Source organism: Takifugu flavidus, chromosome 13, assembly GCF_003711565.1.
Source record: "Takifugu flavidus isolate HTHZ2018 chromosome 13, ASM371156v2, whole genome shotgun sequence".
In the NCBI taxonomy this organism is placed as follows: Eukaryota; Metazoa; Chordata; class Actinopteri; order Tetraodontiformes; family Tetraodontidae; genus Takifugu; species Takifugu flavidus.
This window is the reverse complement of record NC_079532.1, coordinates 15,488,532-15,502,955: the sequence shown is the minus strand read 5'-3', so window position 1 is coordinate 15,502,955 and position 14,424 is coordinate 15,488,532. Positions and strand designations below refer to the sequence as shown.

The 14,424-nt window shown below is 46.7% G+C and overlaps 1 protein-coding gene across 1 annotated transcript in view; it reads left to right on the top strand.

The window, feature by feature from the left end:
- The first annotated feature begins 257 nt into the window (after positions 1-257).
- Positions 258-14,424, top strand: part of LOC130536646 (uncharacterized) — a 56,586-nt gene continuing 42,419 nt past the window's right edge. The window contains exon 1 of the mRNA XM_057052744.1: positions 258-413. The gene's annotated coding sequence lies outside the window, so the exon portion shown is untranslated. The remainder of the gene's footprint in view (positions 414-14,424) is intronic.

Sequence of the window (14,424 nt, the reverse complement as noted above, 5' to 3'; positions counted from 1 at the left end):
TGTCTTTTTCCGATTGTAGATTTGAATGCTTATATTGGAGTAGGCAGGGGAATCTATTGGCACCTCAGCCTCACCGAGAATATTTTTGCACCAGCCGCCAGTGCATGATAACTAAAAATTCCAGGCTTACGCCCTCAGCCTGGTTATGTGAAATATCCCTCCGATACCTCGGTCAGGGGCTTGTTAAATACAGTGCCTCCTTTGCTGTGTACAGAAAAGCAGCGGGGGTGGGACGCGGAACAGCGTTCGAAGTAGTTCTGGGCGTCGACCAAACGTCACTCCAGCCAATTGGTGGTCGCGAGGAAACTTTGTAAACAACTGCTCTCATGCTGCTTTGTAGCTTCTCCACCGTGTTTACTACGATGCGCGCGTCGTCGCCGCGACTGCCCGAGCCCGAAGACACCCAGCAAAAGGTAAGGCGAACGTATTTACGCGCAGGTTTTAAATCCAGGACCACTCTCTTGGCACTGTCCGGGTGTGCACACGCGCCTCGCGTGAAAACGTGAGTCGTAGTAGTAAAAGCAGCTGTCACGTAGATCTCCTGGTAAACACTTTAAGGGTTATTTTCTCTTTATTTACTGAAGGGAAAAGGGTGACTATGACTCTTAAACAACGTGTCACTTTAGAGTAATACTTGTGCTGTAACAGGAGGGAGTGCTGACAAACTTCGCTTTCCACTTAATTTTAGGAGATATTAAACATTCGGCGCAAACGGATGGATTTGAGAAATAAGGGAAAAATCCGAGTGTGTTGTGTTGAGGAAAAATACACCCCTTGATTCTCTTTGTGTCTGTTTTCTTTATTCTTTTCTCCACTATCTGTGACAGTACCCCTTGCTGTCAACTTTGCGGCTGAAACCGAGCGTTATTTTGCCTGATTTTGTGAGAGGCCCTGGCTGTGAGCAGGCTAATGATGGAGCGGACTTCATTGGAAATCGCTCAGCATTTAGCTGCAGACGGAGGCAGAGCTGTGAATACGCAGCTGCATGACTGCTAAGTGACCATTAGGAAGAGCCTGACTTGCTTCAAGTGGAAGATAGGAAAAATGTAACAGTCAATCAACTGGTCAGGTGGACAAGAGGGGAAATCGGCTTGAATATGTTTTTGGGTTCTTCTACTCCCTGAATTACCTGTTCCTGTTCTTGCTTCTGAACACTTTATCAGCACTGACAGTGTACTCTAGACTTGTTCATCTTTATTTCACTGAGTGTATACACCTTCTGCAGAAGTCTCCATCATGAACGGATGTGGGTACGACTTTCGTTGGGGAACAGCAACATCTGCATGCTCACTGTGCAGTCCCCCTCCTCATCTGTAGGAGTGGAGAGGAAGAAGGGGGAGGGAAAAAAAGCTTATTTTCAGAAAACACGTTGGTTATGCTGAAGAGTTGGTACTGACTCACATATATTGAGGAGGAGCCATTTCTTCACTCTAAGCTCTCCGGGAAATTGATGCATTTGTGGGCTGGACAGTTTCCAAAGTTTGCCTTATTTTGATTTCAATATGGGCTTTTTTATGTTGAAGAAATATCCTCTCAAGTCTTGTCCAAGTTTAAATCATTGTAAATTGATAGCAAACCATTTCAAGGTGATAATAACTTTGTGTGCCATTTACTTTTTGAAGTGAATTGGGACTTGAGGCAAAATTAGCTGGTTGTAGCTAAGCAGAAAAAAAAAATTCTTAACATTTTTATATCTCCTCTGCAAACTGTACACATTATTTACACAGCCTGCACTCTTAACACCTCATGGTGATGTCTTGTTTGTTTTCAAGTTGAGCTGCTCTCACACAAGGTTTCTGCCTTAAATGGAATCACTTCCTCTCTCGCTGGCTCAAGACAAACACATTGGTCAGCAGTGGCAAAGTAAAATACCACAGTGTTTTGGTGCTTTGATTGCTTTAAATGTGCAGTTAAGGTGATTCAGCGTGTGAGAAGATACACACGCTTGTGTTTTTAGGCGAGCAACAGACTTTGTCACATATGAAATCCTTTGGAGTTACAGTAAGCATATTTTTATGTTTATTTCTGTAAAGAAATGTCCGCTAACATTGAGCTAATGCCAGCACTAGACAATGCTGATTAGGGTTTTTAACTTTTTTGTTTGGGGGACTGAAAAAAGTCAGACAATAGTTCTCGATGAAATAGGTGAATCAGCCCAGCTTCAAGAACAAGCCCCAATCAGTCCTGCTGGACCCCCCCCTTACCCCTTCCTTACACACACACACACACACACACACACACAAGTACAAAATGAACATGCATATTACAGTAAAACATGCAGGGCTTTAAAACCCAGGATAGTTCACGTGGGATGACCCAGGTGTGGGTGGGTAGCAGGACCATACACCACGTGTGTTGATAACATGCTGAAATGAATTCAGGGCACCAATCCACCCAAGGGCCCTGATGTTAAAGCCATCCAGCCGGGTGTTGATCATTGAGGCATTGTTGCCACAGAGGTCTCCACAGAGACTATATGGTGGTGGGAGCAATGGCTATGCATCGGATTATATCAGGCTCTACGTGAAACTGCAACAAAAACAAATTCTATTAGTAAAATACCTCTGATGGTATGTCTCTACCATAAGAGACATATACCACTGCAAAAAGCCTCAAGTTTAGGTAAATGTTTAATGCTCAAAATGTCAGTAATGAAAATGATTTGGAATACATTTCATTTTAAGCTAAATTTCTCGGCTACACCACTAAGGAGAGGCAGCCGTATCTGGTAACTCTGACAGTCATCTCCGAACTGTTGGATGATGAATGTTTTCATTTTTACTACCCTAACTGTAAGCCTTACCCCAACATTAAACTGCACATGTCATTGTTCATTGTATTGTTAAACAAAAAGAACAAATGAAACCGGACCAACAGAATGCGAATCAGAAGTCTTCAAATGAGTTTGTGTTTAGTCTTTTCTCCTTCACGTGCAAATTATGTAAATGCTCTTGGCACGCAGGTCATGACAATGCTCTTGTCTTTCAATTATTGTATAATGATGGAATGGAAAAACAGTCACATGAAAGAACAGGCCAGTCATATTCAACAGTAAACTAGCATAATGTATATTTTTGTCAGAAGAATTCTAATTAAAGAAGAAAAGAGAAAAGTCATCCAGGCAATTCCTGGAAAGATAACTGGATCATTTATATGACATTGTTCAAAGGTCATGTCATCTTGATGATGCCGATGCTTTGATTTTCTATTTGGGGTGCTCTAATATAATTTGTCAATGCATTATCAACAAATTATGAATAATTATTAATGGCAACAGTAGAACTAACAAATGTAATCTGGTTATTTTTCTTTCTGGCACAGTGTTCTGGAGTGTGCCTGCACAGGCTTGGCCTGAAAGTATACATACCTTTACAGGAAATGACTTTTTTTCCCTCTATAGTACATCAGCTGTTTCATGACATTTCCTCCACTTTGATATGTCTTTCAGCTGCAAAATTTGCATTGAAGTAGTGTTAAAAATTCATTTGCATATGCATTTGTCATATGCCTGTGACAAACAGATAATCCAAAGATATTTAAACGAGCAAATTCTATTTTTATATTTATAATGTGACTGAAGAATGAGAATGAAGTTGTGCCCCCCCCCTTTATTTTTTTTTTAGCCGTATTTATTTTCTCTGGCGGCTAATGACTGGTGCTGCTCATCAAGCCTGACATCTAGTTGTCAGGAAAGGCACTGCACAATTGATTAAACTAACCCGACTAATCGAGTGAGTAAACATTTACTATAGCATTTGGTTTTGCGTCACAGATTTAATGAAAAGTTATACATCTTGCTCCTAAAATATTACCATTTCATCATCTTTAATAATCTAAACATTGAAGAGATTTAATTACACGGCTATGTAAAATTAACATAAAAGTAGATCGCTCGTTCATCTTTTAAACAGTCATTATGATATTGATACATTTTAAAGTTACTATTTAAAAAACATACACATAAAAAAAGCAATCAAACTGAGATCTAGACAAATTCACCGCTCTTCTCCTAAACCACCAGTAGAGGAGAGCAGAGCACCGCTGATTTAAAAAAAGAAAAAAAAATGCATTTTATACCTGTAGAAACAAAATATCTGTTTTGGCAATTTGATCGGTTTCAGATTTTTATTGTTACCAGTAGTAATAGTGACACTACTATAGAATACCAAATAAAGGTTTGTTGACTTATTACTTTATTAATGCTTGTTTTAAGAACAGTTCGAGCTTAACACACTGCAATTTCAGAAAATATAGTTTGTAAATATGGTCTTCATTTAAAATCCTAAAACATCAACCAGAGAACAGAAATTAATATCTTCATAATGCCGATTAATTTGTACAGATAACTGTGAAGTAGAATCATGATTAGATTCATTGGAGAATTTGAATGAGCTTGGTTCACACACAAACAGCCGCCAGAACTGCACTTATGTTTTGTGTCCATTAGGGGCACTGCTAATTGTGAGAGGTATATTTATGATTTAAATAAATATGTAATTTACTGTTGTAACTTGCAAACATGCCATCGAAAAATATGATTTACATTTTAGATTTTCAAATTTGTTTTTAAAGTATTTTTTAAATTGTATTATTGTTGCCATTAGAAATTGAATAGAATACTTCTACTTTCTGTAGAAATAAATTTGTATTGACATCAGAAAACACACATCACTTGTGTGCGTGTGTTGTGTGGGTCTTTGTGACAGGTACAAATAATGGCAAAAAAAATAAAGCAGATTTCTCCCATTTCACAAGCTGCAATGCCTCCTATTGGCCTCCTGACTTTAACATGGAGGTTTGGATAAGATGTGCATTAGTATATGTGACTCTGTGTACATCTGTGACTGCATATGTGTTACTAGTGGAAACAGTGAAAGCAACAGAGAAAGGAACAGGAAAACCGATAATGAGGTGAAAAAGGCTAATCACGTTCAATCAATCAATCAATCAATCTTTATTTATATAGCGTCTTATACAATCAAAATTGTTTCAAGGTGCTTTCCAGAATCCCAGGGCCTGACCCCAGACAAGCAACAGTGGCAAGGAAAAACTCCCCTTTAACAGGAAGAAACCTTGAGCAGGACCAGGCTCATGTAGGGGGACCCTCCTGCTGATGGCCGGCTGGGTAAAGAGAGAGGAGAAGGGGGAGGACAGGTAGAGGATAGGATAGGTAGGAGAGGAGAGGAGAGGAGAGGAGAGGGGTAGAGGAGAAGTAGAGGAGAGTAGGGAGAGGAGAGGAAGGAGAAGGAGGGGGAGAGAGGAGAGGAGAGGAGAGGAGAGGAAACCATGACCCAGTGGAGTGACAGAGGCCTGTCAGGTGATCATGTTTCCGGACCCCGGCAGCCTTGGCCTATAACAGCATAACTAAGATGTGACCTAAGAGCTTCTTTCATAAGATTCATGTGCTGAAGGAAGAATGTAGTATTTTTAATCCCTAGACAATTCAGTCTTTCGAAGGTTTTTACACCACTGGTTTCTGAACTTTAATTTATAGAATTCTTTCTCAGTGAAGAGATATGGGTGAAAGGTGTGCTTTCTGTCATTTTGGAAAATGCTGAAACAAGTTATGGTGTATACAGTCTCATACAATTCTACAGAATAAAGCATCAGCTTCCTATTATTTACATTGCATCTTCAGGTCGGGAGCTCAGCGGTACTTACCGGATTTTCCGGACTATAAGTCACACTTTTTTTCATAGTTTGTCAGGGGGTGCGACTTGTATTTATATAAGTCGCTCCGGAGTACATTATTACAGAATTTCACATGTTCGTTATTTTCACACTGACAACCACAAGAGGGCGCTCTAGGCGTCTGTACTGAGGAACAAGTTCCTTTAGCAACGCAGAAGAAGAAGCAATGCTTCATCTATGGAGTTAGACTTGATTGTTTGGTAAACTTGCTCGGATGTTCTTTATGCTATAGTTATCTGAATAACTGTTAATATGTTACGTTAACAAAGCAGACACGTACTCAGTTCGTTGTGGGTCATGTAGCTGAATTTGTTACGTTATCATACCGTAACGCTATTGCTAATCCATGCTAATTGCCTTTCAAGATGAAATGTATGTTCTTGGTCTCGGATTTTATCAAATAAATTTTCCCCCAAAATGCGACTTATATATATTTTTCTTCTTTATTATGCATTTTTGGCTAGTGCGACTTAAATTCCGGAGTGACATATAGTCCAGAAAATACGGTATTCACTTAAAACAGAACCTGACATAAAAACATCACATAGCTGCCCTTTCTTAGACATCATCACACTCTGATTGTCCTCACGGAAGTTCACTTGCATAGAGGATCCAGTATGTGGGAAGGGAATTGTCCAAATAACTTGATGAGCCACAGTCCATGAAGCCCCACAAAATGCACACACAGATCTAAGGAAATCAGAATGACAAAACTGGAATAAGACACTGTAGCAGACGATGCATGTATCATACATTTAATGTACAGCCTTGTTGTGTGGGTGTGAATGTGTTGGACAACTCCTTCATTCTGCTCTTTTTTCCAGGAAGTAATTGACCTTTTTTCCAACTTGTCACATCCTTATAAAATGGCTTAATTTGTGAAGGCATGTGGCCCCAACATGCTAAATAAATCCAGTAGACATAACAGTAATAGTCATCTTCAAAGTTTGCTGCGCAATTAATCAGTCCTTCTTGATTGGCTGTACAGTTATGCTTTTGTTCCATGTGGTGTTTGGATGTGTGTCTGTTTCTATTGTATCATTTCTTCACTCATGAAACCATAGAATTGGTTTTCTTAAGAATGGTGGTGGAAGCATTAGATCATATCGAGGGCCATTTAAATTTTTATAAAGTCCTCCGAGGGCCATACCATTATGAACACATACCTAGGGATGCAAAAAAAAGATGAAAAAAAGTCTATAACCACTGTGTTACTAAGTCTCATGATTGCTGCATTTGAATTTGAATTATTTATTTAGCACACATGCATATTAAATCACCAAAAAAAAATAGAATAAAATGACAAACAAGTAAAATATGTTTACATGATCATACAAAACAATTAAAAAAGAGGTGCAGAGTTGAGGCAAGAGACCCGTAAGGGCCTGTTCGAGGCCTCTACTCACAAAAACTGCAATACAACAAGATAATCAAGAAAATAAATGAAAAGAAAGATAAAGACAATAATAATAACAACTAGAAAGCACTCAGAGAGTGCAGACCTCCGCCAAGCGCAACAATTCCTGGCATATTGTGATTTCCACCATAAATATTAGTCCCACATATACTTTGACTACATATTTAGATTCCTTGACCATAAAAACATACTGTTAGCCACTGGAATCATAATATGTGTCTTAGTTCAGTAGTTATCCACGAAAAAAAATTCACACTTTGAAACAATTTTACTTTGTCCGCCGCAAGCACCTCAGCGGCGGCTACTCCTTCACGAACTCTCCTTCGGTGTGAGGTTTCAGCTTCGTGGCTATTAATTCACTAATCACAAAACTTGCACGCGTAATATTCTCTCTGTCGGTACATGGTCGTGTGAAAGCTGCTTGTTGAGCCTCCAAACGCCGATGAAGAGCGTTAATTTTATCCAAACGCATCTGTCCTTTCAACTCGTCGAGTTTAGCGTGTTTTGAGCTGTAATGGCGCTCGAGATTTGCCTTTTTCATCACTGCCAGCGCCTCGCCACAAACTAGGCACACTGGCTTGCCTTTTACTTCAACAAAGAAAAAATCATTTTCCATTTCTCCTGGAATACACGGCATTCTGCATCCACCTTCCTTTTCTTGACAGTCGCCATGATGCATCAATTTTTTGTCTGTGTCAATCAGTCCAGCCCACTACGTACATCACATGCTGTGTTCACTAACCCTGACCTTGACTCGGACATAACATAACCATCTGTTTTATCTCAGAAAACGGGAAAATATTTCCTCTTGTTAGGAAAGAAATTTCAGGATACTAAAGGCAAAAATACGCTACCGCTGCTACTGGCAACGCTCGCGGAGTTTAGCGAACGGTCCCACTGTATAAGTGCACATATAAAATATAAAAATCTTATTGCGTTGCGGGCCGGTAGAAATGGTCTTGAGGGCCGTATACGGCCCGGAGGCCGGGGGTTCCCTACCCCTGCATTAGATTATCTTCTTTCCATGTCTGGACACTCTTCATTTGAGTTCTACTTAATTTCTCCATCACCAGTTATGTGTACTACTGCACTTGTTACTTAGTCTGCTCAATTTGAAAGTGCTAAAAATGGAGAGTGCTTCCTGAGGGCTACATGCAGTAATGCAACATGACAGGTTGAAGGCAGTATAACATTAGTGTCCCTGTGTTGGATCCATTCTACAAAAGTCCTGTTCTTTTCTTCACTGTGCATAACAAAATTCTGGACTTGGCCAATGGGTTCCAGTGCAATTGTCAAGCATGGTCTGTTTGCAGGTGTAAATGCAACTATACTTGTCAGGTTCCCAGTTTCTGGGAACTCTTTTGCAGGGTTTCTCCTGCGGGGGGCGTGGTGGAGCCATGCTTCAGCCACAGGTGGTGCCGGGGACTGGTGCACCTGCAGACTATCGGCAATCAAGCCACCTATTTATGGACTGTTCTCACGGGTGGCCAGCGTTGGCATGTCTTGTCTGTTTCGGAAGACCCCAGCTACACTCACTTGGACTATTGTAAAACTTTTTCCTTCGTGGATTACTTTTGAACCCGTTCCTCGGACTGTTCGTTTATCTATATCCTTCGTGGTCTGCTTTTGACTCCGCTCGGAATTTTTGTTGTAAGTTTTCATTTTTCTGTTTGGGTGAAGAACGGAGTCGTGGTCAACACGCATTTTGAGTTGCGCGATTTTGTGTGAACAGAAATAAAGCTTCACGGAAGACGATACGCCACTGTGTCCTGCCTGCTTTCGGGTCCTAACACAACCGCTCGTAACATTACATGCCAACCAACATGGATCCGGCGGACCAGGACGCAGTGCGCCGTACATTGGAGGCTCAGGGAAGGTTGCTGGGTCAACACGACCAGCTCCTTACCGACATCTGGACCTCTCTCCAGACTCTTAACGCCAGCGTGTCGGACCTGCTTGCCTCGGGACGAGCGGAGCTGGTCCCGCCTCCGACCCCCGCGGAGGCGCCGAGAGTTGCGTCACAGCTGTTCACTGCTGCACCACGGGAGCCCCACGTTCCTGTCCCGGAGCGATATTCCGGAGAGGCAGGTGCGTGTGCCTCATTCTTGCTCCAGTGCTCGCTGGTTTTTGACCTCCAACCCCTCACCTACCCCAGCGACAGGCAAAGATTGCCTTCATGGTGAACCTACTCTCTGGGAGAGCGGCGCAATGGGCCACAGCCGTGTTGGAGAACCAGACCCCCGCGTCCTCTAGTTTTCCGGTTTTTACGGCCGAATTAAGACGGGTTTTTGATCATCCCATTCAGAGCAGCGAAGCGTCCTCCCAAATTCTGTCCCTGCGCCAGGGGCCCAGCTCTGTCGCTGACTACTCAATTTGTTTCCGTATCCTTGCTGCCCGAAGCGGCTGGAACGACGCAGCGCTTCAGGGAGTTTTTAAACAGGGGCTTTCCGACGACCTGAAGGACGAGTTAGCAGCGAGGGAGCAGCCGGAGACCTTGGAGGCGCTCATCGGTCTGGCTACTCGATTGGACAATCGACTTCGGGAGCGACGCCGGCAGAGGATGAGCGAGCGGACAGTGAGACCTTCTGGGAGGTTCTCCAGGCCGAGGGAGACCACCGGGGACTCGTCTGCCTTCGTCCCTGTTCCAGCGCCTGAGGCTTCAACCTGCGAGCCAATGCAGTTGGGTCGAACACGTCTAACCCAGTCGGAACGTCTGCGCCGGCGCTCAGCTGGGTTGTGCGCCTATTGTGGCCACGCAGGCCACCTCCTCGACGTCTGCCCGGTGCGGCCAAAAGATTAAGCTCGTCAACGCCGGCAGGAGTGCTGGCGAGCGGATCCTCTTCCTGCTCACCTCCCGTCCGTCTAACCCTCTCCGGCACGCTCCTTTGGGGGCAGGAGTCGGTGCCAACTACCTTCCTGGTGGATTCGGGTGCAGACGGCAACTTCATTAGCCAGGACCTGGCCCGGCAGGTTCGTCTTCCCCTCGAGACGCTGCCCGAACCAAAGACCATTCTGGGTCTCGACGGAGAGGTCCTGGCTAGGATTACCCACCGGACCCAGGCAATCACCCTCATCATCTCTGGTAATCATCGGGAACAGATCCACTTCTTCCTCATCCGCTCCTCCTCATCCCTGGAGTTCTCGGGTCCCCATGGCTGGTCCTACACAACCCTCAGTTTGACTGGCCAACCGGGAGGCTGGTGAGCTGGAGCGTTAACTGCCACACCAACTGTTTGCGTTCGGCGGTCACCTCCTTGTCAGGGACTTCGGCACCTGCCCAGGAGATTCCCGATCTGTCCCAGGTTCCGAGGGATTACCATGACCTAGGCGAGGTCTTCTGCAAGCAGCGGGCGCTCTCCCTTCCGCCCCATCGGCCGTATGACTTTGCCATCGATCTCCTCCCGGGGCCACGTTACCGTCGAGCCGACTCTACAACCTCTCCAGGGCGGAACGGGAGGCGATGGAGAATTATATTGGAGAGTCCCTAGCTTCTGGCCTGATCCGACCCTCCTCTTCTCCAGTTGGTGCTGGTTTTTTCTTCGTGCAGAAGAAGGATGGAACCCTGCGCCCCTGCATTGATTATCGGTCCCTGAACGAAATCACAACCAAAAATAAGTATCCGCTGCCCCTCCTCGATGCGGCCTTCGCTCCTCTACACCGGGCCCAGGTTTTTTCTAAATTAGACCTTCGGAGCGCATACCATCTTGTGTGGATTCGAGAAGGGGATGAGTGGAAAACAGCCTTCAACACCCCTTTGGGCCATTTTGAGTATCTGGTGATGCCGTTTGGACTCACCAACGCCCCCGCTGTGTTTCAGGCCCTGATCAACGACGTGCTCCGGGACATGTTAAATAAGTTCATCTTCGTGTACCTGGATGACATCCTGATCTTTTCCGAGTCTGAGGAGGAGCACGTCCAGCATGTCCGGCTCGTTCTCCAACGGCTCCTGGAGAACCGGCTTTTTGTTAAAGCTGAGAAATGCGACTTCCACACCACCTCCATCTCTTTCCTGGGCTTCGTGGTGGCGCGGGGACAGCTTTCGCCAGACCCAGCCAAGGTGAGGGCGGTAATGGAATGGCCAACTCCTTCCTCCCGTAGGCAGTTGCAGCAGTTTCTGGGCTTCGCTAATTTCTACCGTCGCTTCATCCGCGACTACAGCAAGGTGGCCGCCCCGCCTCACCAGGCTCACTTCCACCCTACTTAGCTTCCGCTGGACTCCCGAGGCCGAAACTGCTTTCAACAGGCTGAAGGTCCTGTTCTCGTCGTCACCTATTCTCACTCACCCCGACCCCAGTCGGCAGTTCGTGGTTGAGGTGGACGCTTCAGATGTGGGAGTTGGGGCCGTCCTGTCCCAAAGGAGCGGGGAGGACCAGAAGCTCCATCCGTGTGCCTTTTTTAGTCACCGGCTCTCACCCGCAGAACGGAATTATGACGTGGGAAATAAGGAGCTCCTGGCCGTGGTCCTGGTGCTCCAGGAGTGGAGGCATTGGCTGGAGGGTGCCACCCAGCCATTTATTGTATGGACAGACCACAAGAACCTCACATACCTCCGGAACGCCAAGAGGCTTAGCTCCCGGCAGGCTCGGTGGGCTCTATTCTTAGGGAGGTTTCGGTTCACTCTTACTTACCGTCCTGGATCGCGTAACCTGAAACCCGACGCCCTTTCCCGTCAGTTTGCCTCCGAGCCTGGGGAGATGGACCCGGACCCCATATTACCCCTCTCCTGCATCCTGGGGGCTGCATCCTGGCAGGTGGAAGAGAGGGTCCGCGAAGCCCAGCAATCTGCCCCGGATCCTGGGGGATGTCCTCCAAACCGGTTGTTCGTCCCAGTGGCGGTGCACTCAGAGGTGCTGCACTGGGCCCATTCGTCGCGATTAACCTGTCATCCAGGAGTCAACCGCTCGTTACACTTCCTCCGGCAGCGTTTCTGGTGGCCCTCCATGGCCCAGGACACCAAGGACTACATTGCTGCCTGCCCGGTGTGTTCTAGGGGGAAGGCCTCCCATCGGCCACCGGCAGGACTCCTTCAGCCCCTGGAGATTCCTCGACGACCGTGGTCACATATAGCGGTGGACTTCATCACCGGCCTCCCTCCTTCCCAGGGTCATGAAGTCGTTCTCACCGTGGTCGATCGTTTCTCTAAGTCGGCCCACTTTATTCCCCTACCCAAGCTCCCGTCGGCAGCAGAGACTGGAGAGCTCCTGGTCCAGCATGTATTGTTCCGCCTCCACGGATTACCTACTGACATAGTTTCGGATCGGGGGCCACAGTTCTGTTCACAGGTTTGGAGGTCTTTTTGCTCGGCGCTGGGAGCCTCGGTCAGTCTTACGTCTGGGTACCACCCACAGGCCAACGGGCAGGCCGAGAGAACCAACCAGAGCCTGGAGGACGCCCTAAGGTGTGTGGCAGCCCAAGACCCATCCTCCTGGAGCACCTACCTGCCATGGGTGGAGTACGCCCACAACTCCTTGGTTTCTGCCTCTACTGGTCTGTCTCCCTTCATGGCTTCCCTGGGCTACCAGCCTCCATTGTTCGAGGGGCAGGAGGAGGAGGTTGCTGTACCGTCAGTGCAGGCCAACATTCGCCGTTGCAGGAGGGTGTGGAGACAGGTCCGTTCGACTCTACTGCGGACTTCTCGTCGATCCCAACTGCAGGCCAATCGACATCGGACGCCAGCCCCCTCCTATCAACCAGGTCAGAAGGTCTGGTTGTCCACCAAGGACCTTCCACTCCAGGTCGAGTCTCGGAAGCTGGCTCCTCGCTTCGTGGGTCCCTTTGAGGTGGATCGGATGGTGAACCCCGCAGCCGTCCGCCTGAAGCTTCCCGCAGCGTTGAGGATACACCCCACCTTCCATGTTTCCAAGGTAAAGCCCGTTGCAGAGTCGGATCTGGTTCCCCCGTCTGATCCTCCACCTCCTCCCCGCATTGTGGACGGAGGCCCTGCCTATACGGTCCGGCGTATCCTGGACGTCCGCCGACGAGGCCGGGGCTTCCAGTTCCTCGTCGACTGGGAGGGGTATGGTCCGGAGGAGCGATCATGGGTTCCCCGCCGGTTCATTTTGGATACCAGCCTCCTCCGCGATTTCTACCATGCCCACCCGGAGAAGCCTGGAAGGATGCCAGGAGGCGCCCCTTGAGGGGGGGGTAATGTCAGGTTCCCAGTTTCTGGGAACTCTTTTGCAGGGTTTCTCCTGCGGGGGGCGTGGTGGAGCCATGCTTCAGCCACAGGTGGTGCCGGGGACTGGTGCACCTGCAGACTATCGGCAATCAAGCCACCTATTTATGGACTGTTCTCACGGGTGGCCAGCGTTGGCATGTTTTGTCTGTTTCGGAAGACCCCAGCTACACTCACTTGGACTATTGTAAAACTTTTTCCTTCGTGGATACTTTTGAACCCGTTCCTCGGACTGTTCGTTTATCTATATCCTTCGTGGTCTGCTTTTGACTCCGCTCGGAATTTTTGTTGTAAGTTTTCATTTTTCTGTTTGGGTGAAGAACGGAGTCGTGGTCAACACGCATTTTGAGTTGCGCGATTTTGTGTGAACAGAAATAAAGCTTCACGGAAGACGATACGCCACTGTGTCCTGCCTGCTTTCGGGTCCTAACACACCGCTCGTAACAATACTGCTCACAAAAAATAAAGGAGCACTTTAAAGAAACACATTAGATACATCAGATCTCAATATGAAGTTGGATATCTATACAAATAATGACAGGGCAGTGTCTTAGGAACAAAAGGATGCCAAGTCTTTTAATGGAAATAAAAGTTTGCAGCCTACAGAGGGCTCAATTGTGTAGACACCATAAAATCAGAGTGAAATGAAGATGTGGCAGGCTAGTCCATTTTTTCCAAAACTTAATTTTTGCAACTCAAAATGCTTTTCAGTATCTTGTGTGGCCCCCACGAGCTTGTATGCATGCTTGACAACGTCGCGGCATGCTCCTAATGAGACGACGGATGGTGTCTTGTGGCATTTCCTCCCAGATCTGTGTGAGGGCATCCGTGAGCTGTTGTACAGTCTGAGGAGCACTGGGTTCAAGGATTTCATCTCGATACCTTATGGCAGTCAGAGCACCATTTCCTAGGCAATAGAGGTCTGTGCGTCCCTCCATGGATATGCCTCCCCAGACCATCACTGACCCACCACCAAACCTGTCATGTTGAACGACGTTGCAGGCAGCATAACGTTCTCCTTGTCTTCTCCAGACTCTTTCACGTCTATCACAGGTGCTCAGGGTGAACCTGCTCTCGTCTGTGAAAAGTACAGGGCGCCAGTGGCGGACTTGCCAATTCTGGTGTTCTTGAGCAAATGCCA